Raw genomic sequence first — 23,578 nt, 5'->3', positions numbered from 1 at the left:
CTTGTATTACATGAGACAGATGGCCAATTAATTTTCACTACAAGATGTGAGCCAATGAGGAGTCAAATGCAAATGAAAATGCCTTAGAGCCTTTTGAAGAGATCCCCATATTTAGTTTATGCCTGCCTGCAGAATTACCTTAATATATATAAGGAGGCTCATAAGCTGGACACTGCAGGAGGTTTCAGAGACTACAAACTGCTGGTGAGGGTGATGTTTCAGCAAACAAGTTTTATTAGACATGTTTAGTGCTTGATATGTGTTTAATTAATAACCAGTTTAATATGTATTAATGGCATAATGATGTGAGATGGGGAAAAGCTCTTCAATGTGAATATAACATATTTCAAATAAGTAAGCTATGAGTCAAGGGTAAACATCTGACTGTGTGACTATTTCAATCATGAGAGACCAGTTGGTAAGATTTAACAAGCAGCTTCATTCAGCAAATGGCATGGCAACTACTTTGGCGTATGACTCTATTGTAAGATGACGCTCCTCTTGTGGTGAGAGGGGGGCATCTGTATAGGCTAGGATAGAGAATCCCCCCCCCCCCCTCTTGGGGAATTCTTCAGGAGTCAAGACTCGTTGGTAATGGACTGGGGAGCTGCGTGGGGTGAAATGACAGGTTCAGTTAAGACGAACAGCTATGATCCAGCCAAAGAGGGAGGTGACGTAAAACCCTCACTATACATTATATACTAGGATGAACTGACGTCATACTTGACTGACGTCACGGGCTGATCAGATATGAGAATATGGCTGCCTTCATGATTGAAATTCGGTCTCTGCAAACCACACAATTTAAATGTAGTAACTGTAAATGAGGAATTTTTGTATTTGGTTTTATGAATATGTAACCTCTATCCACCTTATTTCTAGCTGCCATGATGCCTTACGTGGGTGCTTCTTCAGGTGTAATCCCCCCCCCCCCCCCCAAAAAAAAATCTCGTCGATAAATATCCAGAGTTGTTCAAAGAGCAACAGAAATAGCGGATGTGATAGGTACAATTATTACATTCCCTCAAATAAGTCATCAAACCAGTCTTATTTATTGTGACAAGCAACACCCCCCCCCCCCCCCCCCTCCCAGCCTCACGAGGAAATGCGCAAGCTGCAACAATCAAGTCACATTAAACCGGACCTTGTACCCATAATTATTTTACAGCGGGGCATTCAAAATTAAGGTGGATACTCTATCACTTGAAACTCAAAGAGAAACTCATAATCATCACAAAAACTCTTTGTTCATTTAGGGGTTGTGAGAAGTTCCTCTGTGATTGGGTGGTAGAAAAAGGTGAGTTACATTTTCTCTATTTAAACTACTATAAAGAATCCTTGTATCATACAGTGTTTAATCTCCAAAGCAAATGATGCACATAAGATAAGAGGGAAGTTAATTTTGTTTTGTCAATCTACAGAAAGCCGCCAACATGAGTACTGACGCGGAGATGGCCATTTATGGCAAGGCCTCCATTTATCTCCGTAAGCCAGAGAGGGAGAGGATTGAGGCTCAAACTTCACCGTTTGATGCCAAAACCGCTGGCTATGTGGCTGATGTTAAGGAGCTGTACCTTAAATGTACAATCCTGAAGAGGGACGGTGACAAAGTCACTGTCAAAGTCCTTACCACCCAGGAGGTAGGTTGAAGCTTCATGAAACTCACAGCAGTGTAACTTACCGTTGGAATTTCAACACAAGCTGAAAGTGTCTTTCAATATTTCAGGAGAGGACAGTTAAGGAGGATGATGTCTACCCTATGAACCCTCCCAAGTATGACAAAATTGAGGACATGGCCATGATGACCCATCTCAATGAAGCCTCTGTGCTGTATAACCTCGCAGAGCGTTATGCAGCATGGATGATCTACGTAAGCTCTTCTGCCTATGGAGTAAAGTGTAATATTGCACATGGACTCATACAACATACTGTGAGTGGTCATATCTCTCTCATCCCCTTCAGACCTACTCTGGGCTGTTCTGTGCAACTGTGAATCCCTACAAGTGGCTCCCAGTGTACGATATGGAGGTTGTAAATGCTTACAGAGGCAAAAAGCGTATGGAGGCTCCACCCCATATCTTCTCTGTCTCTGATAATGCCTTCCAGTTCATGCTTGTTGGTATGTTGTAAATGTATAAACTATCAATAAACTCCATAACTCATGTTACATATATAAGAAATATATTGTATGAATTCATTTTTCCTTTTGCAGATAGGGAGAACCAGTCTGTCTTGATCACGTAAGTTTTACATCTATAGCACCTACCTCTGTAAGACCAATAGCATCAAATGAATTGAGTTAATTTCTCTGAATCTACATATCCATCCCCAGTGGAGAATCTGGTGCTGGAAAGACTGTGAACACCAAGCGTGTCATCCAGTACTTTGCAACAATCTCAGTGGGTGGGCCACAGACGGATTCAAAGAAGGTATTTTTTATTTTTATTAGTAAAACATTGGAGAGTTGTTGTTGTTGTTTGTTTGTTTTTGTTTTTGTATACAAATGTACGACTGAAATTAATATATAAAAACACATATTATAGGGCTCACTGGAGGACCAGATTATTGCAGCTAATCCCTTGCTGGAAGCCTATGGTAATGCCAAGACTGTGAGGAATGACAACTCCTCTCGTTTTGTAAGTATGGAGAGATTTTCAACTGTGAGAAATATCTTCAATAATATATTGCATATGCAGAGGAATGTTGAACAATATACTATTCAAAACAGGGTAAATTCATCAGAATCCACTTTGGCGCAACTGGTAAACTGTCTAGTGCTGATGTTGAGACATGTAAGTATCACATTCACATATTATATAGAATGACTAACATTATCAGTGGTGTAGATTTTGAGTTATGAACAATATGGGGGATCAGCCGAGCAGCATTTTGGTTAAAAAAACCGCGTCACTGGGTGGCAACGGCAATGGAACCCTATGGAGCCCAAGTGGTGCGAGGCTTGTGTGTCTGACTTTAGCCGGCTTTCTGTTAACATTTAAAAAACTGCGACAGTTCACACAACTTTAACATGCATGTATTATACATCAAACTCTTGGGCTAATTCTGCTCTCACTCAGAATGTCAAAATATAAGCGATGTGATGTTTAGTTTTTGAGATATTAACATTTGTCTGGCACAACTCATACTACCCAGCAAGCAAAATTACATCATGGTAACGTTGTGATGACGTCTTTCAGTGACGTCCAGGACGTGGCCAAATCACAGCCGGTTTGGGGATGATTTAGACGTCTACGTGGGAACGTCAAGCTGACGTCGAAATATGACTGTTACCATGAATGGGCAGGTTCAGTTATTCTGCTATGTACACAGTGTATATTCAGCAGCTTTATACATAAAGCTATAATTATGTCCAGATTAACAATTTATGCTACATTTTCAGAAAATATAACACTGCCCTGAGTGGGATTTGAACTCGGGATCTACAATTTACGGGACGGCTACTACGCTATCTGTTCGCTGAAATAATCTGCTGTACGTTGTAATGAGTAATATAGCCAAAACATGGACCCCTTGTTCTTTTTATACCGGTATAACATCCATGGAGATGGGACAGTTTTAATAAAAATGAAAGCTAATTTAATTCAAACCTTAATCTCGAAGAATCATTGAGGGTTCCCTCAAAATGTACAACTGTCACCACCAGCCTATAACGTTTGTTTACCCAGTGCTCCTGCACACTCAGGTTATACGAGACATGAGCCTATACCGTATGGCAGAAACTTGTTTTATATTTAAAACGTTGGCATTGGCATTGCATCACAGTGTAACCGTCTACAATCTGTGTAAGAAGAACCCCGAAACACATTAACGCCACGTCGCCACCCAATGCTACATTCCAACTTCCAACTCAATTGTATATTTTACGCCTCGCAGTGTATTTTCTCTCTTTCAAAACAATCTGGCAACAAGATATGCAAGTGAGGCAATTGCAGGATTCCCCCGCAATTCATCTCCTCGTAGTCCCACCTCCACGAATAAACAGTTTGTTAATCAGCGCAGATTGTCCACATGCAAGTGCTGATCACTCGGATCATTTTGGATAAATAAATAGCCCAGGCTGAGAAATACGTGATTGATTGCAACCATTTAGTTATCCTCATGGATATTTCAGTGGTGACTGGTGAGTGAAATGAGTTGGATAGTGATACAGTGATAATCTGGGCCAGATCTGACTCATCGTGATATGACTTGAGCTGGCCTCGATTGGGCTCTCTCGGTTCGTCCAGGTCCATCCTTGCTTGCTGGGTATTAACTGCCGCGGGGTTCTGCATTGCTGGGTGGCAAGTGCTGTCACGCTGATTCGTCCTATACTTATAGATCTGCTGGAGAAGTCTAGAGTGACATATCAGCTTGAGCAGGAGAGAGGCTACCACATCTTCTTCCAGATGATGACCAACCACATACCTGAGATCATTGGTGAGCTAAACATTGTGATATAATGTTAAAACAACCCATGTTCTTCACAGGGTCCATAACCAATCATTACTTTAAACCTTTTATGATCTCCAGAAATGTCGCTCATCACCAGCAACCCCTATGACTTCCCCATGTGCAGCATGGGTCAGATCACTGTGGCCAGCATTGATGACAAAGAAGAGTTGATGGCCACTGATGTCAGTGATGTTTCATTTTTCTTAATCTATTATGATTCAACATTCCATCACAATTACTCTGTAAAATGTAATTTCCATATTGACTCACACAGTGTCAATACCTCTATTGAATACAGAATGCTATTGATATTCTGGGCTTCACCGCTGAAGAGAAGATGGCCATCTGGAAGTTTACTGGTGCTGTGCTCCACCATGGTAACATGAAGTTCAAGCAGAAGCAGCGTGAAGAGCAGGCAGAGCCAGATGGCACAGAAAGTGAGGATTAACTTTGTGGATGAGTAAAAAAGAAAACTACAAATCAGTCATATATCTAGTAAATGTATTTTTGTGACATTTTCAGATGCTGACAAGGTTTCTTACTTGCTGGGCCTGAACTCGGCTGACTTGCTGAAGGCTCTGTGCTACCCCAGAGTGAAGGTCGGAAATGAGTATGTCACCAAAGGACAGACTGTGCCACAGGTCAGCAGATCATTCTCTTGTTTATGTCATACAATCTCATGATTAAGTCAAGGGCCAGTGCATGAATATATAATATTCCTTACCTAACCATAAGAAATTATTTATTTTGTAATGGGGGAATGTCATGAGTTACATTTAGCTGGAATAGTTTGCAACTGAATGTCCTCTGTTATCTGTCACTGCATGTGTTGAAATTGCCGTATTGTTAGTTGTGTCTCAGTTAAAATGGTACTGCCATAAATAGTATTTGTCCTGTAGGCAAAACAAAAATCAAGTACTGTAATCAAATGTGTAAATTTCAGTTGAAGGATCTGTAATTGATTAAATCTGTTAGAGGACCCTCTTTGTGACACTGGATTATAATGGTATTAATTCAAATTAAACCTTTCTTCAGGTCACTAACTCAGTGAGCGCCCTGTGTAAGTCTATTTATGAAAAAATGTTCTTGTGGATGGTCATCCGCATCAACCAGCAACTGGCCACCAAGGCGCCAAGGGTATACTACATTGGTGTGCTGGACATTGCTGGTTTTGAAATCTTTGATGTAAGTATGCATTCATGATAATGTATTGAGAAGATAACTTTGTAACATTTGTGATATATTAGCTTAATCCTATTTCCACCAACAGTTCAACACCTTGGAACAGTTGTGTATCAACTTCACCAATGAGAAACTGCAACAGTTCTTCAACCACACCATGTTTGTCCTGGAGCAAGAGGAGTACAAGAAGGAGGGTATCATCTGGGAGTTCATTGACTTTGGCATGGACTTGGCTGCCTGCATTGAGCTCATTGAAAAGGTATAAAATAATGTTCTGACTTTATGTTTCACGATATGCAAGAACAGTGCCTTTTCATGATGTATGTATTTGCACTTTTTATACAGCCCATGGGCATCTTCTCCATCCTTGAAGAGGAGTGCATGTTCCCAAAGGCCTCAGACACTACCTTCAAGAACAAGCTGTATGACCAGCACCTCGGTAAAAACAAAGCATTTGAGAAGCCCAGGCCAGCCAAAAAAGGCAAGATTGATGCCCATTTCTCTCTGGTGCACTATGCTGGAACTGTGGACTACAATATCTCTGGCTGGCTGGACAAGAACAAGGATCCCCTGAACGAATCTGTGATTCAGCTGTACCAGAAGTCTAGTGTTAAGCTGCTGCCTGTCCTGTATCCCGTTGTTGTTGAAGGTACAGTGTCACTTTATAACACTTATTAGGATTATGTGAATTAATGTTTTTGTGTTTAAAGTAAACAATATGGCTACTCAGAAAAGTCAGATGAATGATAAAGTCTTGATATTAATAAATCAACAAATCAACAGAGAAGGGCGGCAAGGGAGGCAAGAAGAAGGGTGGTTCCATGATGACTGTGTCCGCAGCGTTCAGGGTAAATTTTAAGAACAGCCTTAAATACTACATTGTAATTAAACTCAAATGCAAGTTTTTTATTCTTATGTTATGCTTTTCACAAATAATGTTTGGTTTTATCTTGTATCTACAGGAGAACTTGGGCAAGCTTATGACCAACTTGAGGAGCACTCATCCTCACTTTGTACGTTGCCTGATTCCCAATGAGTCAAAGACTCCAGGTATACTGACAGCTAAAGAATGTTCTTAATATTTTCTGTAAATGTTGCAGTTATTAGCTTAGCAGGAGTGATTATTTTACTTTGTCATTAAAAATTCTGAAATAACTTCTTCGCAGGGCTGATGGAAAACTTCCTGGTTATCCACCAGCTGAGGTGTAATGGTGTGCTGGAGGGTATCAGAATCTGCACGAAAGGTTTCCCCAGCAGAATCATCTATGCTGACTTCAAGCAGAGGTATTACCTAATTAAACACAGACTTTTCCTAACTTTGAAAAGAATGTCCTGAATGTGACCATTAACTGTTTTGTGATAGGTACAAAGTACTGAATGCCGCTGCGTGCCCTGAAGGAACATTCATGGACAACAAGAAGGCTTCTGAGAAGCTGCTTGGGTCTATTGATGTGCCTCATGATGAGTATAAATTTGGACACACCAAGGTAACTAATTGAGTAAGAACCAACAATAATCTGTTTCATTCATGAAAATAAATGGTCCATAATAGTTTTATATTCTTGTCAGGTGTTCTTCAAAGCTGGTCTACTGGGTGTTCTTGAGGAGATGCGAGATGAGAAGCTTGCTTCTCTGGTCACCATGACTCAGGCTCTTGCCCGTGCCTACCTCATGAGGAGGGAGTATGTGAAGATGACGGCAAGGAGGCAAGTGGACATTCTAACCACATATTTAGGCTGAATGCAGTACCAAAATGACTGTGTGTACATAACAGTGATTTCCTTCCATAGGGAAGCCGTTTACACCGTCCAGTACAATATCCGCTCATTCATGAATGTGAAACACTGGCCATGGATGAAGGTGTACTACAAGATTAAGCCCCTTCTGCAGAGTGCTGAAACTGAGAAGGAGCTGGCAAACATGAAGGAAAACTATGAGAAGATGACAACAGACCTCGCCGCAGCCCTGGCTAAAAAGAAGGAACTGGAGGAGAAGATGGTGTCTATTGTGCAGGAGAAGAATGATCTGCTGGCTGCATCTTTATGTGTGAGTAAATGGCAACAGAAAGCTTTGTTGATTTCTCACAACTTTTCCAGAGTAAATGTTTAAATATTTCCCCCTTTTCACATTTATTCTAACTAGGAATCAGAGAATCTGTCAGATGCTGAGGAGAGATGTGAGGGACTTATCAAGAATAAGATCCAGATGGAGGCAAAACTCAAAGAGACAACTGAGAGACTGGAGGATGAGGAGGAAATGAATGCTGAGCTAACTGCTAAGAAGAGGAAACTGGAGGATGAATGCTCTGAGCTCAAGAAGGACATTGATGACCTGGAGCTTACCTTAGCCAAAGTGGAGAAGGAGAAGCATGCCACTGAGAACAAGGTTCATGAATATTCACTCTGTTTATTATATCATCAAATATTTGAATAATTACCCAATTATGACAATATGCTTTTACATAACCAGGTGAAGAACCTGACAGAAGAGATGGCCTCTCAAGATGAGAGCATTGCTAAGCTCACAAAGGAGAAGAAAGCCCTCCAAGAGGCACACCAGCAGACTCTTGATGACCTGCAGGCAGAGGAAGACAAAGTCAACACTCTGACCAAGGCCAAGACCAAGCTTGAGCAGCAAGTGGATGATGTGAGTTCATGAACATGCTATATTCTATTCAATAAGAATATATGTCTCCTGTAAATTTAAACATGTGGTATTTTGCAGCTTGAAGGTTCTCTGGAGCAAGAGAAGAAGCTCCGCATGGACCTTGAGAGAGCAAAGAGGAAGCTTGAGGGTGATCTGAAACTGGCCCAGGAAACCGTCATGGATCTTGAGAATGACAAACAGCAGTCTGATGAAAAAATCAAGAAGTAATGTGGACAGAATTTGAAAACTGTATGCACAAAATATACGGTATTATTGCAACCAATATCTTATTAATGATGTATTTTACTCAACAGGAAGGACTTTGAGATAAGCCAACATCTCAGTAAGATTGAAGATGAACAATCTATGGGTGCTCAGCTACAGAAGAAGATTAAAGAGCTCCAGGTGTGGAATGCTGGATTTAAAATCTATGTCAAAATTATCAGTGAGTTGTTATGCAATGTGTCAGTTGCATACATTCATTTAACAATATTTTTCAACTTCAAGGCTCGTATTGAGGAACTGGAGGAAGAGATCGAGGCTGAGCGTGCTGCTCGTGCCAAGGTTGAGAAGCAGAGAGCTGACCTCTCCAGGGAACTTGAAGAGATCAGTGAGAGGCTTGAGGAGGCCGGTGGAGCCACTGCTTCTCAGATTGAGATGAACAAGAAGCGTGAAGCTGAGTTCCAGAAGCTGCGTCGTGACCTTGAGGAGTCCACCTTACAGCATGAAGCCACTGCTGCTGGTCTCCGCAAGAAGCAGGCTGACAGTGTTGCAGAGCTGGGAGAACAGATCGACAACCTGCAGCGTGTCAAGCAGAAGCTGGAGAAGGAGAAGAGTGAATACAAGATGGAGATTGATGACCTGTCTAGTAATATGGAAGCTGTGGCAAAAGCAAAGGTATGACTTTATTATACACGTAGACACACTTGAGAAAAACAGAGTATTTAGTGGGAGAATTATTTAACCTTTCTAATTTTGATCAACAGGGAAATCTCGAGAAGCTGTGCCGCACCCTTGAGGACCAGTTCAGTGAACTTAAGTCGAAGAGTGACGAGAATGTTCGCCAGCTAAATGACATCAGTGCTCAGAAGGCAAGACTGTTGACAGAGAATGGCAAGTCTTACTTTTATTGATTGTCCATAAAAATGTCCCAAATGTGTACTTTTGAAATCAACCCATAATTACACTCAATCTATATATATTTTTACTTTAATGCTGGGCCAGTAAGTGTATATATTTCAACTAAAAATAAATAAATAATTTCCCTCTAGGTGAGTTTGGTCGTCAGCTTGAGGAGAAAGAAGCCCTTGTCTCCCAGCTGACCAGAGGCAAACAAGCCTTCACACAGCAGATTGAAGACCTGAAGAGACAAATCGAGGAGGAAGTTAAGGTGAGAAAAATTGTCAGAGATTTTTATTTTTATTTTTTATTAATTGTATCTTAATTTACTCACTGGTTTTTATTTTAATAATCTTTTGCAGGCCAAGAACGCCCTTGCCCACGGTGTGCAATCAGCCCGCCATGACTGTGATCTTCTGAGGGAGCAGTTTGAGGAGGAGCAGGAGGCCAAGGCAGAGCTGCAACGTGGAATGTCCAAGGCCAACAGCGAAGTGGCCCAATGGAGGAGCAAGTATGAAACTGATGCTATCCAGCGCACTGAGGAGCTTGAAGAGTCAAAGTGAGTCAATGAAGATCTTTTTTCTCCTAATGGTCACTGCAAAATACCTCTTAGAATACAATACATGAATGATACATTTGGCAAATGCTTAACAGGAAAAAGCTTGCCCAGCGCCTTCAGGAAGCTGAGGAACAGATTGAGGCTGTGAACTCCAAGTGTGCCTCTCTGGAGAAAACCAAACAGAGGCTCCAGGGCGAGGTGGAGGACCTCATGATTGATGTGGAGAGAGCCAATGGTTTGGCTGCCAACCTTGACAAGAAGCAGAGGAACTTTGATAAGGTGTGTTGACACTGATTACCTTGTCACAGCCACTGGAAGTGTCAAAGTAATAATCATTCCAAAATTGGGTAACATTTCTCATTTTAAATTACTACGCAGGTTCTGGCAGAATGGAAGCAGAAATTCGAGGAGGGTCAGGCAGAGGTTGAGGGAGCTCAGAAAGAGGCTCGTTCTCTCAGCACTGAGCTGTTCAAGATGAAAAACTCTTATGAGGAAGCTCTGGATCAGCTGGAGACCCTGAAGAGGGAGAACAAGAACCTGCAACGTGAGTTCTCATCTGATAGTGTTAGCAATAGTGACTTGAAATGGTCATTCTGTGACTTTGCAATATTAAACCTATATAACCTTCTGCAGAGGAAATCTCAGACCTGACTGAACAGATTGGTGAGACTGGAAAAAGCGTCCATGAGCTGGAGAAGGCCAAGAAGCTGGTGGAGACAGAGAAATCAGAGATCCAGACAGCTCTTGAGGAGGCTGAGGTGAAATTTCAACTCAAAGACTTAACATTGGAATTGCCAACGCATATGTTGTCTTTTGTCCATGAAATTTACACCTCTTTTTTACAATCAGAAGACAACACAGGCTATGGTTTAATATTTGGTACATTTTAGGGAACTCTGGAACATGAGGAGTCCAAGATTCTGCGTGTCCAGCTGGAGCTCAACCAGATCAAAGGTGAGGTTGACAGAAAGCTGGCAGAGAAAGATGAGGAGATGGAGCAGATCAAGAGGAACAGCCAGAGGGTGATTGACTCCATGCAGGGCACCCTTGACTCTGAGGTCAGGAGCAGGAACGATGCCCTGAGAATCAAGAAGAAGATGGAGGGAGATCTGAATGAGATGGAGATTCAGCTGAGTCATGCTAACCGCCAGGCTGCTGAGGCCCAGAAGCAGCTGAGGAGTGTCCAGGGACAACTCAAGGTAGGTACCTCACATGACAACTGTACATGCTATTCTATGTGCAGCAACATTCTGATCTGTTCTCTGTTTCTACAACACAATCTTAACATTAGGATGCCCAGCTGCACCTTGATGATGCTCTCAGAGCACAGGAAGACTTCAAGGAACAAGCTGCTATGGTCGACCGTAGGAATGGTCTCATGGTGGCTGAAATTGAAGAGCTGAGGGCTGGTCTGGAACAGACAGAGAGAGGCCGTAAAGTGGCTGAGACAGAGCTGGTGGATGCTAGTGAGCGTGTTGGACTGCTGCACTCTCAGGTACACAAAAACAAGTCTGGACTAATTCTATAATCAATACATTCTCACCTAACCTAGCAACCTAGCAATGAGCATGCGAAGCTAGGAATGAGCGTGCAAAGCATCATGCTATATTTCTAATAGTTTAAATAATACGTGCACATCATCATAGGCATTGCTAAACTGAAAGTTTCCTTTTTCCTAGAACACAAGCCTTCTGAACACAAAGAAGAAGCTGGAGACTGACCTGATCCAAGTCCAGGGTGAAGTAGATGACACCGTTCAGGAAGCAAGAAATGCAGAGGAGAAGGCCAAGAAAGCCATCACTGATGTGGGTTCACATTTTATTTCATAGACATACATATCTCATCCATACATCTCAAAGAACATGCATATTGTATGGCATGCCTTATTAAAAATGATTCATTTTCTAGGCTGCTATGATGGCTGAAGAGCTGAAGAAAGAACAGGACACTAGCTCTCATCTGGAGAGGATGAAGAAGAACCTGGAGGTCACAGTCAAGGACCTGCAGCACCGCCTGGATGAGGCTGAGAACTTGGCCATGAAGGGTGGCAAGAAACAGCTCCAGAAACTGGAGTCCAGGGTAAGATAACTGTTACACAGATGACAGTAAATTACATTACAAAATACGCAGAATGAGTCTCATAGTTTATAATTCATTTCTGAAGGTGCATGAGCTGGAGGCAGAGGTTGAAGCTGAACAGAGACGTGGAGCAGATGCTGTTAAAGGTGTCCGTAAATATGAGAGGAGAGTGAAGGAACTCACATACCAGGTATACCAAGCTTACTTTGTGACATTGTTCTTATCAACTAAAACTAAATGACCCTATTCAAATAAATGCCAATTATGAATGGTCATTCATGCATGTGTTCATATATTTACATTAGACTGAAGAGGACAAGAAGAATGGTGCCCGGCTGCAGACTCTGGTAGACCAGCTGCAACTGAAGGTGAAGGCCTACAAGAGGCAGGCTGAGGAAGCGGTAAGTTCAAATCATCTAAAACGTCTTCATCTATTTGTAACCCTTTTCACAATTTTTAATCTAGTCCAGACCTGTTCAACTTGCGGCCAACTCCGGAGCGCATGAATAACGGACATTTTTGCCACAATAAATCCTTCACACCAGCAGTGCTTTCCTGTGTGTAATCGTGCTCCTCATACTCCGGTATGGTAGATTCAGTATGTAAGACAAGACAAAGACAGGGACAGTAACATTCTTAAAGTAGGCCTACCACAAATGTATTTTTATTTGAGTACTTTTAAATAGGCAACTTTCTGACTCTTACTTGAGTAATTTCCTGGACTAGTAATTTTACTATTACCCGAGTTACTTTTCACTAAAGTAGCAATACTTCTACTTGAGTAGGATTTGTCCGTACTCTTTCCACCTGTGTACATGAGCCTCCTAAGAATAAATGCATGAACAAGTTTGTCCAGGTCCTGTTGGACATGAATTCTTTAAGGGACTAGCGACAAATCTGGTGACTTTTTCTAGTACTGCAAATGAATGGGCAGCCCTCGGTCCAGGCAAGATGGAGGGACGTTAAACTGTTTATTTGCATTATACAGCACTGCTGATTTTGTAATTATGCAAAGCTTGTTGAAAATCGGCAAAGAAACTGACATCCTGCGAGGGAACTGTCTGCCCCCGGGCCCTTAGCTTTCTGACAATGTGACCCCCTGAATAATACAGTTGAATACCCCTGCCCTTGTCTTCGGATTTGCAATGAGAATGTATGATGGTTTCACAGGAGGAACAGGCCAACACTCACCTGGGAAAGTGCAGGAAGGTTCAGAACGAGTTGGAGGAGGCTGAAGAACGAGCTGATATTGCCGAGTCTCAGGTCAACAAGCTGAGAGCTAAGGGCCGTGACTCTGGAAAGGTAAAGACACGTCCTTCATCAGTGCATGTTAATTCACTGAATATTAACTTTGGAACAACTGTCATTTTTTCTTTGGGTTTAGTCTAAAAATGTGTTTCTATTTCACAGGGAAAAGAAGCAGCTGAATAAATTATTTCATTAGAAGCATTGGAAGAAGTCATAAAATATGACAACTGTTGATTACACACAATAAATGTTACCACCAATATTTGTCTTGTACTTATTCATTGCTTCACTCATTTGATCAGGAAAGCAGTCAAAGAAGTTTAGTGAGTTAAGTTGGGGATGGATTCTGTTAAGGACTGTTCGTTATTTATGGAAGGGGTCACTGGAGGAAAATGGCCTGACACCTGTCACACAGTGGTGAGACAGAGGGGAAGAACTTGTGCAACTTATGCTTAGAATATTGAAGACGATGAGCAACTTTAAATTGAATCAGCTGGTGTCTACTATTAACTGAGCAGAGTTGTACCACAGACAAACAACTTTCCCATATAATGTCAGATAATTGAATAAAATAAAATAAAATAAATAAAATAGGCTATGTGTTACGAACCACATCTCTTTTCATGTGCACGAGCTCATAGCTGGATAGAGAAACCTGGGTTGACAGACCGATTAATAACCAGCTACATAGAACCGCTTAGTGCGATTGCAATTGTTAGGGTTAGTCAATCCAGATGAAGGGAAGATATCCTGGATCTGTTAATCGAGCTTCATAGTACAGGCTCCAGCACTCGCGGTTCAAACACGTTGGATCTCTGGTACACCTGCTTTCACCATGGCTAAATGGTAAATGGCCTGCATTTATATAGCGCTTTTATCCGAGGCGCTTTACAGTCAGTAGTTACATTCACCCATTCGCACACCGATGGCGACAGCTACCACGGGAGCAATTTGGGGTTCAGTGTCTTGCCCAAGGACACTTCGACATGCAGACTGGAGGAGCCGGGAATCGAACCACCGACCTCTTTTATCCAAGGCGATTAGTGGACGACCCGCTCTACCCCATGGCTACAAAGCCCCCATGGCTACAAAGCACTCCCCCGCCTGACATTCAGCAAATCAGATCACTCCTCCCCGCCTACAGGCAGAGGATGAAACAAGAAGTTCCAGCCTATAGGACCATCCATCGTTGGTCAGACGAATCAGATGCCATCCTACAGGATTGTTTTGATCCCGTGGAGTGGGAGGTGTAGACACAGTCACCAGCTTCATTAAGACATGCACGGATAACGTGGTCCCCACAAAAACAATAAAAACCATGGCCAACCAAAAGCAATAGATCAACAATGATGTCTGTGCAGCTCTCCATGCACGGACCACTGCCTTCAACTCCGGACCACCGGAGGAATACAAACAGTCACGATGCACACTCAGGACAACAATAAAACAGGCAAAGAAGGAATATGGTCAATGGATGGAGTCCAAACTCGACACCAACAACCCGATGCACTTATTTTGGAGTCTCTGATCATGATGATTAGCCACGTATTTGTTTTTAACAAGTAACAGCTTTCGACCAGGGGGGGCACTGTGATGGCTGGGAGCTCTAACCCGGTAAAAATAATGTCACCAGCACAGAATTCGGATAAAATGAGCGTATCGCTGATTAAATCCCAAGCTTGGGAGCCAGAGTGGCGTGGAAGTCTCTGAGTCTATGTGGAATAAGGGACTCTGGAGGGGAGATGATGACGTCATATACCCGGAAGAGTGACGGAGGGGCTACTATAAACTTAGATTAAACAGTGATCAATGGCAGTTTGGCTGTATAAGTTTAAGAATTAAATGTCTGGCGGAATGGCTCCGACCGAGAGAATAAAAACAATTGTCTGTCTCACCCCTTCCCATAAAGCACAGTCTGTCTCCAGCCCAGCATAGTGGGGGCGGTCTTGTGGATGGTCATCCGCATCAACCAGCAACTGGCCACCAAGCAGCCAAGGGTATACTACATTGGTGTGCTGGACATTGCTGGTTTTGAAATCTTTGATGTAAGTATGCATTCATGATAATGTATTGAGAAGATAACTTTGTAACATTTGTGATATATTAGCTTAATCCTATTTCCGCCAACAGTTCAACACCTTGGAACAGTTGTGTATCAACTTCACCAATGAGAAACTGCAACAGTTCTTCAACCACACCATGTTTGTCCTGGAGCAAGAGGAGTACAAGAAGGAGGGTATCATCTGGGAGTTCATTGACTTTGGCATGGACTTGGCTGCCTGCATTGAGCTCATTGAAAAGGTATGCAATAATGTTCTGACTTTATGTTTCACGATATGCAAGAACAGTGCCTTTTCATGATGTATGTATTTGCACTTTTTATACAGCCCATGGGCATCTTCTCCATCCTTGAAGAGGAGTGCATGTTCCCCAAGGCCTCAGACACTACCTTCAAGAACAAGCTGTATGACCAGCACCTCGGTAAAAACAAAGCATTTGAGAAGCCCAGGCCAGCCAAAAAAGGCAAGATTGAGGCCCATTTCTCTCTGGTGCACTATGCTGGAACTGTGGACTACAATATCTCTGGCTGGCTGGACAAGAACAAGGATCCCCTGAACGAATCTGTGATTCAGCTGTACCAGAAGTCTAGTGTTAAGCTGCTGCCTGTCCTGTATCCCGTTGTTGTTGAAGGTACAGTGTCACTTTATAACACTTATTAGGATTATGTGAATTCATGTTTTTGTGTTTAAAGTAAACAATATGGCTACTCAGAAAAGTCAGATGAATGATAAAGTCTTGATATTAATAAATCAACAAATCAACAGAGAAGGGCGGCAAGGGAGGCAAGAAGAAGGGTGGTTCCATGATGACTGTGTCCGCAGCGTTCAGGGTAAATTTTAAGAACAGCCTTAAATACTACATTGTAATTAAACTCAAATGCAAGTTTTTTATTCTTATGTTATGCTTTTCACAAATAATGTTTGGTTTTATCTTGTATCTACAGGAGAACTTGGGCAAGCTTATGACCAACCTGAGAAGCACTCATCCTCACTTTGTACGTTGCCTGATTCCCAATGAGTCAAAGACTCCAGGTATACTGTATACTGAGCTAAAGAATGTTCTTAATATTTTCTGTAAATGTTGCAGTTATTAGCTTAGCAGGAGTGATTATTTTACTTTGTCATTAAAAATTCTGAAATAACTTCTTCGCAGGGCTGATGGAAAACTTCTTGGTTATCCACCAGCTGAGGTGTAATGGTGTGCTGGAGGGTATCAGAATCTGCACGAAAGGTTTCCCCAGCAGAATCATCTATGCTGACTTCAAGCAGAGGTATTACCTAATTAAACACAGACTTTTCCTAACTTTGAAAAGAATGTCCTGAATGTGACCATTAACTGTTTTGTGATAGGTACAAAGTACTGAATGCCGCTGCGTGCCCTGAAGGAACATTCATGGACAACAAGAAGGCTTCTGAGAAGCTGCTTGGGTCTATTGATGTGCCTCATGATGAGTATAAATTTGGACACACCAAGGTAACTAATTGAGTAAGAACCCAACTATAATCTGTTTCATTCATGAAAATAAATGGTCCATAATAGTTTTATATTCTTGTCAGGTGTTCTTCAAAGCTGGTCTACTGGGTGTTCTTGAGGAGATGAGAAGCTTGCTTCTCTGGTCACCATGACTCAGGCTCTTGCCCGTGCCTACCTCATGAGGAGGGAGTATGTGAAGATGACGGCAAGGAGGCAAGTGGACATTCTAACCACATATTTAGGCTGAATGCAGTACCAAAATGACTGTGTACATAACAGTGATTTCCTTCCATAGGGAAGCCGTTTACACCGTCCAGTACAATATCCGCTCATTCATGAATGTGAAACACTGGCCATGGATGAAGGTGTACTACAAGATTAAGCCCCTTCTGCAGAGTGCTGAAACTGAGAAGGAGCTGGCGAACATGAAGGAAAACTATGAGAAGATGAAAACAGACCTCGCCGCAGCCCTGGCTAAGAAGAAGGAACTGGAGGAGAAGATGGTGTCTATTGTGCAGGAGAAGAATGATCTGCAGGCTGCATCTTTATGTGTGAGTAAATGGCAACAGAAAGCGTTGTTGATTTCTCACAACTTTTCCAGAGCAAATGTTTAAATATTTCCCCCTTTTCACATTTATTCTAACTAGGAATCAGAGAATCTGTCAGATGCTGAGGAGAGATGTGAGGGCCTTATCAAGAATAAGATCCAGATGGAGGCAAAACTCAAAGAGACAACTGAGAGACTGGAGGATGAGGAGGAAATGAATGCTGAGCTAACTGCTAAGAAGAGAAAACTGGAGGATGAATGCTCTGAGCTCAAGAAGGACATTGATGACCTGGAGCTTACCTTAGCCAAAGTGGAGAAGGAGAAGCATGCCACTGAGAACAAGGTTCATGAATATTCACTCTGTTTATTATATCATCAAATATTTGAATAATTACCCAATTATGACAATATGCTTTTACATAACCAGGTGAAGAACCTGACAGAAGAGATGGCCTCTCAAGATGAGAGCATTGCTAAGCTCACAAAGGAGAAGAAAGCCCTCCAAGAGGCACACCAGCAGACTCTTGATGACCTGCAGGCAGAGGAAGACAAAGTCAACACTCTGACCAAGGCCAAGACCAAGCTTGAGCAGCAAGTAGATGATGTGAGTTCATGAACATGTTATTTTCTATTCAATAAGAATATATGTCTCCTGTAAATTTAAACATGTGGTATTTTGCAGCTTGAAGGTTCTCTGGAGCAAGAGAAGAAGCTCCGCATGGACCTTGAGAGATCAAAGAGGAAGCTTGAGGGTGATCTGAAACTGGCCCAGGAATCCGTCATGGATCTTGAGAATGACAAACAGCAGTCTGATTAGAAAATCAAAAAGTAATGTGGTCAGAATTTGAAAACTGTATGCACAAAATATATTATTGCAACCAATATCTTATGATGATGTATTTTACTCAACAGGAAGGACTTTGAGATAAGCCAACATCTCAGTAAGATTGAAGATGAACAATCTATGGGTGCTCAGCTACAGAAGAAGATTAAAGAGCTCCAGGTGTGGAATGCTGGATTTCAAATCTATGTCAAAATTATCAGTGAGTTGTTATGCAATGTGTCAGTTGCATACATTCATTTAACAATATTTTTCAACTTCAAGGCTCGTATTGAGGAACTGGAGGAAGAGATCGAGGCTGAGCGTGCTGCTCGTGCCAAGGTTGAGAAGCAGAGAGCTGACCTCTCCAGGGAACTTGAAGAGATCAGTGAGAGGCTTGAGGAGGCCGGTGGAGCCACTGCTGCTCAGATTGAGATGAACAAAAAGCGTGAAGCTGAGTTCCAGAAGCTGCGTCGTGACCTTGAGGAGTCCACCTTACAGCATGAAGCCACTGCTTCTGCTCTCCGCAAGAAGCAGGCTGACAGTGTTGCAGAGCTGGGAGAACAGATCGACAACCTGCAGCGTGTCAAGCAGAAGCTGGAGAAGGAGAAGAGTGAATTCAAGATGGAGATTGATGACCTCTCCAGCAACATGGAAGCTGTGGCAAAAGCCAAGGTACAGTAAAATGTTACAATGTCTGCAGTAAAATGCTGCAGATGTTTTACCAGTCCGTGGTGCGCAGCGTCTTTTTCTATGCTGTAGTGTGCTGGGGAGGCAGCATTAAACAGAGGGATGCAAGGCGGCTGGACAAGCTGGTTAGGAAGGCTGGCTCCGTGGTCGGTATGGAGCTGGACTCCCTCACAGCTCTAGTGGAGAGAAGGTCTTTGGCCAAGCTGCTCGCCATTATGGACAACCCCTCTCACCCTCTCTACAGCACTCTGGACAGCCAGAGAAGCACCTTTAGCCACAGACTGATCTCTCTTGGCTGCAAGAAAGAGCGCACCAAGAACACTTTTGTTCCACGGGCCATCAGGCTGTACAATGCCTCCCCATTGTGCAGGGCGCGTGGAGGCGTGGCCCTAGCAACCTGCAAGGGGCGTGGCCCCAGCAACCTGGGCCACTGAGACTTTAGACTTTAGACTTGATGCTTTAGTATTTATTTGTGTATGTACTGCAGGCACTTTCTCTATGCATATGTTTGCACACTGCACAGGCACAGGCACTTGTCTTCTCTCTTATTTCCATGTCTTAGCTCTTAGTTCCAGGACTGGCTTTCCTAACTTTTTTATCTTGTTTATCTTTTTTATCTCTTCGTTTTTAGTATTTTAACATGATTTTTATCCTTCATATGTACTTTGTTATTTGTATGTGCAACTGGAAGCTGCTGTACAACTGAATTTCGCTCGGGATTAATAAAGTATTTATCTATCTATCTATCTATCTAGTATAATGCTATTTCTATACATATATACAATATATACACACTTGATTGTACAATACACAATAATTGAACCTGTCTAATGTTGATGAACAGGGAAATCTCGAGAAGATGTGCCGCACCCTTGAGGACCAGTTCAGTGAAATTAAGGCTAAGAATGACGAGAATGTTCGCCAGATAAATGAGTCAGTGCTCAGAGAGCAAGACTGATGACAGAAAATGGCAAGTCTTACTTTCACTGACCAATATACCAATGTACTGAACTCAAACCATAATAAGACTAAATCTATAATTATAAACCATTTTATTGTTTTACCAGTTGGAAGTGTATATACTTCAACAACAACTAAATCAATTTCCCTCTAGGTGAGTTTGGTCGTCAGCTTGAGGAGAAAGAAGCCCTTGTCTCCCAGTTGACCAGAGGCAAGCAAGCCTTCACACAGCAGATTGAAGACCTGAAGAGACAAATTGAGGAGGAAGTTAAGGTGAGGAAAATTGTCAGAGATTTTTTTGTTTTTTTAATTGTATCTTAATTTACTCACTGGTTTTTATTTTAATAATCTTTTGCAGGCCAAGAACGCCCTTGCCCACGGTGTGCAATCAGCCCGCCATGACTGTGATCTTCTGAGGGAGCAGTTTGAGGAGGAGCAGGAGGCCAAGGCAGAGCTGCAACGTGGAATGTCCAAGGCCAACAGTGAAGTGGCCCAATGGAGGAGCAAGTATGAAACTGATGCTATCCAGCGTACTGAGGAGCTTGAAGAGTCAAAGTGAGTCAATGATGATCTTTTTTCTCCTAATAGTTGCTACAAAATACCTCTTAGAATACAATACATGAATGATACATTTGACAAATGCTTAACAGGAAAAAGCGGTAACGCTTTAGAATACAGCCCGCAAATAAGCATGTAGTTAGAGTATAACAACGGGGTTTAGGGCTGTAGTTATAGTCTAACTACGGGGTTTAAGGAGTGAATTATAAGATCTGTACTTATAGTCTAACTACGGGGTTTAAGGAGTGTAGTTATAGTATAACAACGGGGTTTAAGGAGTGTAGTTATGGTATAACAACGGGGTTTAAGGAGTGTAGTTATAGTCTAACAACAGGGTTTAAGGAGTGTAGTTAGAGTATAACAACGGGGTTTAAGGAGTGTAGTTAGAGTATAACAACGGGGTTTAAGGAGTGAAAAAATACTTTAACTAGAGGGTAACAAGATCTGTACTTATAGTCTAACTACGGGGTCGCGGGCTGTATTATGAAGCAGGGGACAAATGTTTGTACTTATAGGCTAATTACGGGGTACCACACTGTACTTACAGGGTAACTACGGGGTTTAAGGAGTGTAGTTAGAGTATAACAACGGGGTTTAAGGGGTCTAGTTAGAGTATAACAACGGGGTTTAAGGAGTTTAGTTAGAGTATAACAACGGGGTTTAAGGAGTGTAGTTAGAGTATAACAACGGGGTTTAAGGAGTCTAGTTAGAGTATAACAACGGGGTTTAAGGAGTCTAGTTAGAGTATAACAACAGGGTTTAAGGAGTGTAGTTAGAGTATAACAACGGGGTTTAAGGAGTCTAGTTAGAGTATAACAACGGGGTTTAAGGAGTCTAGTTAGAGTATAACAACGGGGTTTAAGGAGTGTAGTTAGAGTATAACAACGGGGTTTAAGGAGTCTAGTTAGAGTATAACAACGGGGTTTAAGGAGTCTAGTTAGACTCTAACTAGACTCCTTAAACCCCGTGAGGGGAGTCCTTAAACAGTGAGGTTGACAGAAAGCTGGCAGAGAAAGATGAGGAGATGGAGCAGATCAAGAGGAACAGCCAGAGGGTGATTGACTCCATGCAGAGCACCCTTGACTCTGAGGTCAGGAGCAGGAACGATGCCCTGAGAATCAAGAAGAAGATGGAGGGAGATCTGAATGAGATGGAGATTCAGCTGAGTCATGCTAACCGCCAGGCTGCTGAGGCCCAGAAGCAGCTGAGGAATGTCCAGGGACAACTCAAGGTAGGTACATCACATGACAACTGTACATGCTATTCTATGTGCAGATACATTCTGATCTTTTTTCTGTTTCTACAACACAATTGTAACATTAGGATGCCCAGCTGCACCTTGATGATGCTCTCAGAGCGCAGGAAGACTTCAAGGAACAAGCTGCTATGGTCGACCGTAGGAATGGTCTCATGGTGGCTGAAATTGAAGAGCTGAGGGCTGGTCTGGAACAGACAGAGAGAGGCCGTAAAGTGGCTGAGACAGAGCTGGTGGATGCTAGTGAGCGTGTTGGACTGCTGCACTCTCAGGTAAAAAAGAAAGAGTCTGCACTGATTCTATAATCAATACATTTTTAAATATCATCATTATAGTCATTGCTAAACTGTATGTCCCCTTCTTCCTAGAACACAAGCCTTTTGAACACAAAGAAGAAGCTGGAGGCTGACCTGATCCAAGTCCAGGGTGAAGTAGATGACACCGTTCAGGAAGGAAGAAATGCAGAGGAGAAGGCCAAGAAAGCCATCACTGATGTGGGTTTACATTTTATTTCATAGACATCCAGATGTCACTCCTACCTCTGGAATAATATGAATTTCATATGGCATTTCTAATTAACATAAATGCTGAATTTTCTAGGCTGCTATGATGGCTATGAGAGCTGAAGAAATAACAGGACACTAGCTCTCATCTTGAGAGGATGAAGAAGAACCTGGAGGTCACAGTCAAGGACCTGCAGCACCGCCTGGATGAGGCTGAGAACTTGGCCATGAAGGGTGGCAAGAAACAGCTCCAGAAACTGGAGTCCAGGGTAAGTTAACTGTTACACAGATGACAGTAAATTACATTACAAAATATGCAGAATGAGTCTCATAGTTTATAATTCATTTCTGAAGGTGCGTGAGCTGGAGGCAGAGGTTGAAGCTGAACAGAGACGTGGAGTAGATGCTGTTAAAGGTGTCCGTAAATATGAGAGGAGAGTGAAGGAACTCACATACCAGGTATACCAAGCTTACTTTGTGACAGTATTCATATTGACTAAATGACCATTTTAAAAGATAATATGTAAATTATTAATGGTCATTCGTGTTCATACTTACATTAGACTGAAGAGGACACGAAGAATGGCGCCCGGCTGCAGACTCTGGTAGACAAGCTGCAACTGAAGGTGAAGGCCTACAAAAGGCAGGCTGAGGAAGCGGTAAGTTCAAATCATGTAAAAATGCTCCATCTATTTGCAACCGTTTTCACTGTTTTTACTCTAGTCTTGGGATTTTCAATGAGAATTTATGATGGTTTCACAGGAGGAGCAGGCCAACACTCACCTGACAAAGTGCAGGAAGGTTCAGAATGAGTTGGAGGAGGCTGAAGAACGAGCTGATATTGCCGAGTCTCAGGTCAACAAGATGAGAGCTAAGAGCCGTGACTCTGGCAAGGTAAACACATGTCCTTCATCAGTGCATGTTAATTCATTGTATAATAACTTTGAAATGACTGACTCTTTTTGGGGGGTCTAAAAATATGTTCATTTTCCACAGGGAAAAGAAGCAGCTGAATAAGTTCTCTCATTAAAAGCATCACAACAAGTCATAAAATATGATGACGTTGATTGCATACAATAAATGTTACCACAAATGTATCTTTTGTCTTGTATTTATTCAGTAACATTTGATCAAATAAGTTGTATTGTTGTTTGTCTGTGGTAGAACTCTGCTCAGTTAATAGCAGACACCAGCTGATCCAATTTAAAGTTGCTCACCGTATTCACTACTCCAAGCATAAATTACACAAGATCTTCCCTTCTGTCTCACCACTGTGTGACAGGTGTCAGAGGGCACACTATCTATCGCATGCCTTCTGGTTCTGCCCTTCGGTATTCTGGGCCAAAATATTTGATTGGTACTCTAATGCCTACAAAATAACCCTGCAGCCAGAGGCAGAACTCGCCATCTTCGGCTGCTTGGAGTC

At 42.3% G+C, this 23,578-nt stretch overlaps 2 pseudogenes across 2 annotated transcripts; both read left to right on the top strand.

The window, feature by feature from the left end:
- Positions 1–1,433: 1,433 nt before the first annotated feature.
- On the top strand, positions 1,434–11,041 carry LOC310798071 (myosin heavy chain, fast skeletal muscle-like; annotated as a pseudogene). The gene is made up of 32 exons: positions 1,434–1,640; positions 1,727–1,870; positions 1,963–2,119; positions 2,213–2,240; positions 2,333–2,429; positions 2,544–2,636; positions 2,729–2,792; positions 4,339–4,437; positions 4,531–4,634; positions 4,751–4,889; positions 4,975–5,093; positions 5,488–5,637; positions 5,723–5,893; positions 5,980–6,283; positions 6,418–6,482; positions 6,597–6,684; positions 6,801–6,918; positions 6,998–7,121; positions 7,204–7,340; positions 7,425–7,680; positions 7,777–8,019; positions 8,104–8,280; positions 8,359–8,504; positions 8,595–8,685; positions 8,788–9,177; positions 9,267–9,393; positions 9,552–9,670; positions 9,762–9,958; positions 10,054–10,237; positions 10,337–10,502; positions 10,592–10,716; positions 10,849–11,041. The product of its transcript is annotated as a myosin heavy chain, fast skeletal muscle-like (transcript).
- Positions 11,042–11,055: 14 nt separating this feature from the next.
- LOC310798462 (myosin-4-like) lies at positions 11,056–23,169 on the top strand (annotated as a pseudogene). Its single transcript has 32 exons — positions 11,056–11,157; positions 11,250–11,453; positions 11,638–11,763; positions 11,867–12,037; positions 12,123–12,227; positions 12,343–12,438; positions 13,208–13,339; positions 15,211–15,330; positions 15,416–15,586; positions 15,673–15,976; positions 16,111–16,175; positions 16,290–16,377; positions 16,499–16,616; positions 16,696–16,819; positions 16,903–17,032; positions 17,115–17,370; positions 17,467–17,709; positions 17,794–17,970; positions 18,049–18,194; positions 18,279–18,369; positions 18,472–18,861; positions 19,721–19,846; positions 19,991–20,109; positions 20,195–20,391; positions 21,382–21,625; positions 21,718–21,921; positions 22,018–22,143; positions 22,250–22,421; positions 22,507–22,611; positions 22,716–22,811; positions 22,915–23,046; positions 23,149–23,169. The product of its transcript is annotated as a myosin-4-like (transcript).
- The last annotated feature ends 409 nt before the right edge of the window (positions 23,170–23,578 follow it).

Source organism: Poromitra crassiceps (genome assembly GCF_964638095.1).
Source record: "Poromitra crassiceps genome assembly, chromosome: 25".
Classification (NCBI taxonomy): Eukaryota; Metazoa; Chordata; class Actinopteri; order Beryciformes; family Melamphaidae; genus Poromitra; species Poromitra crassiceps.
Note: the sequence above shows the minus strand (reverse complement) of the source record. Positions and strands in the feature narration are given on the sequence as shown.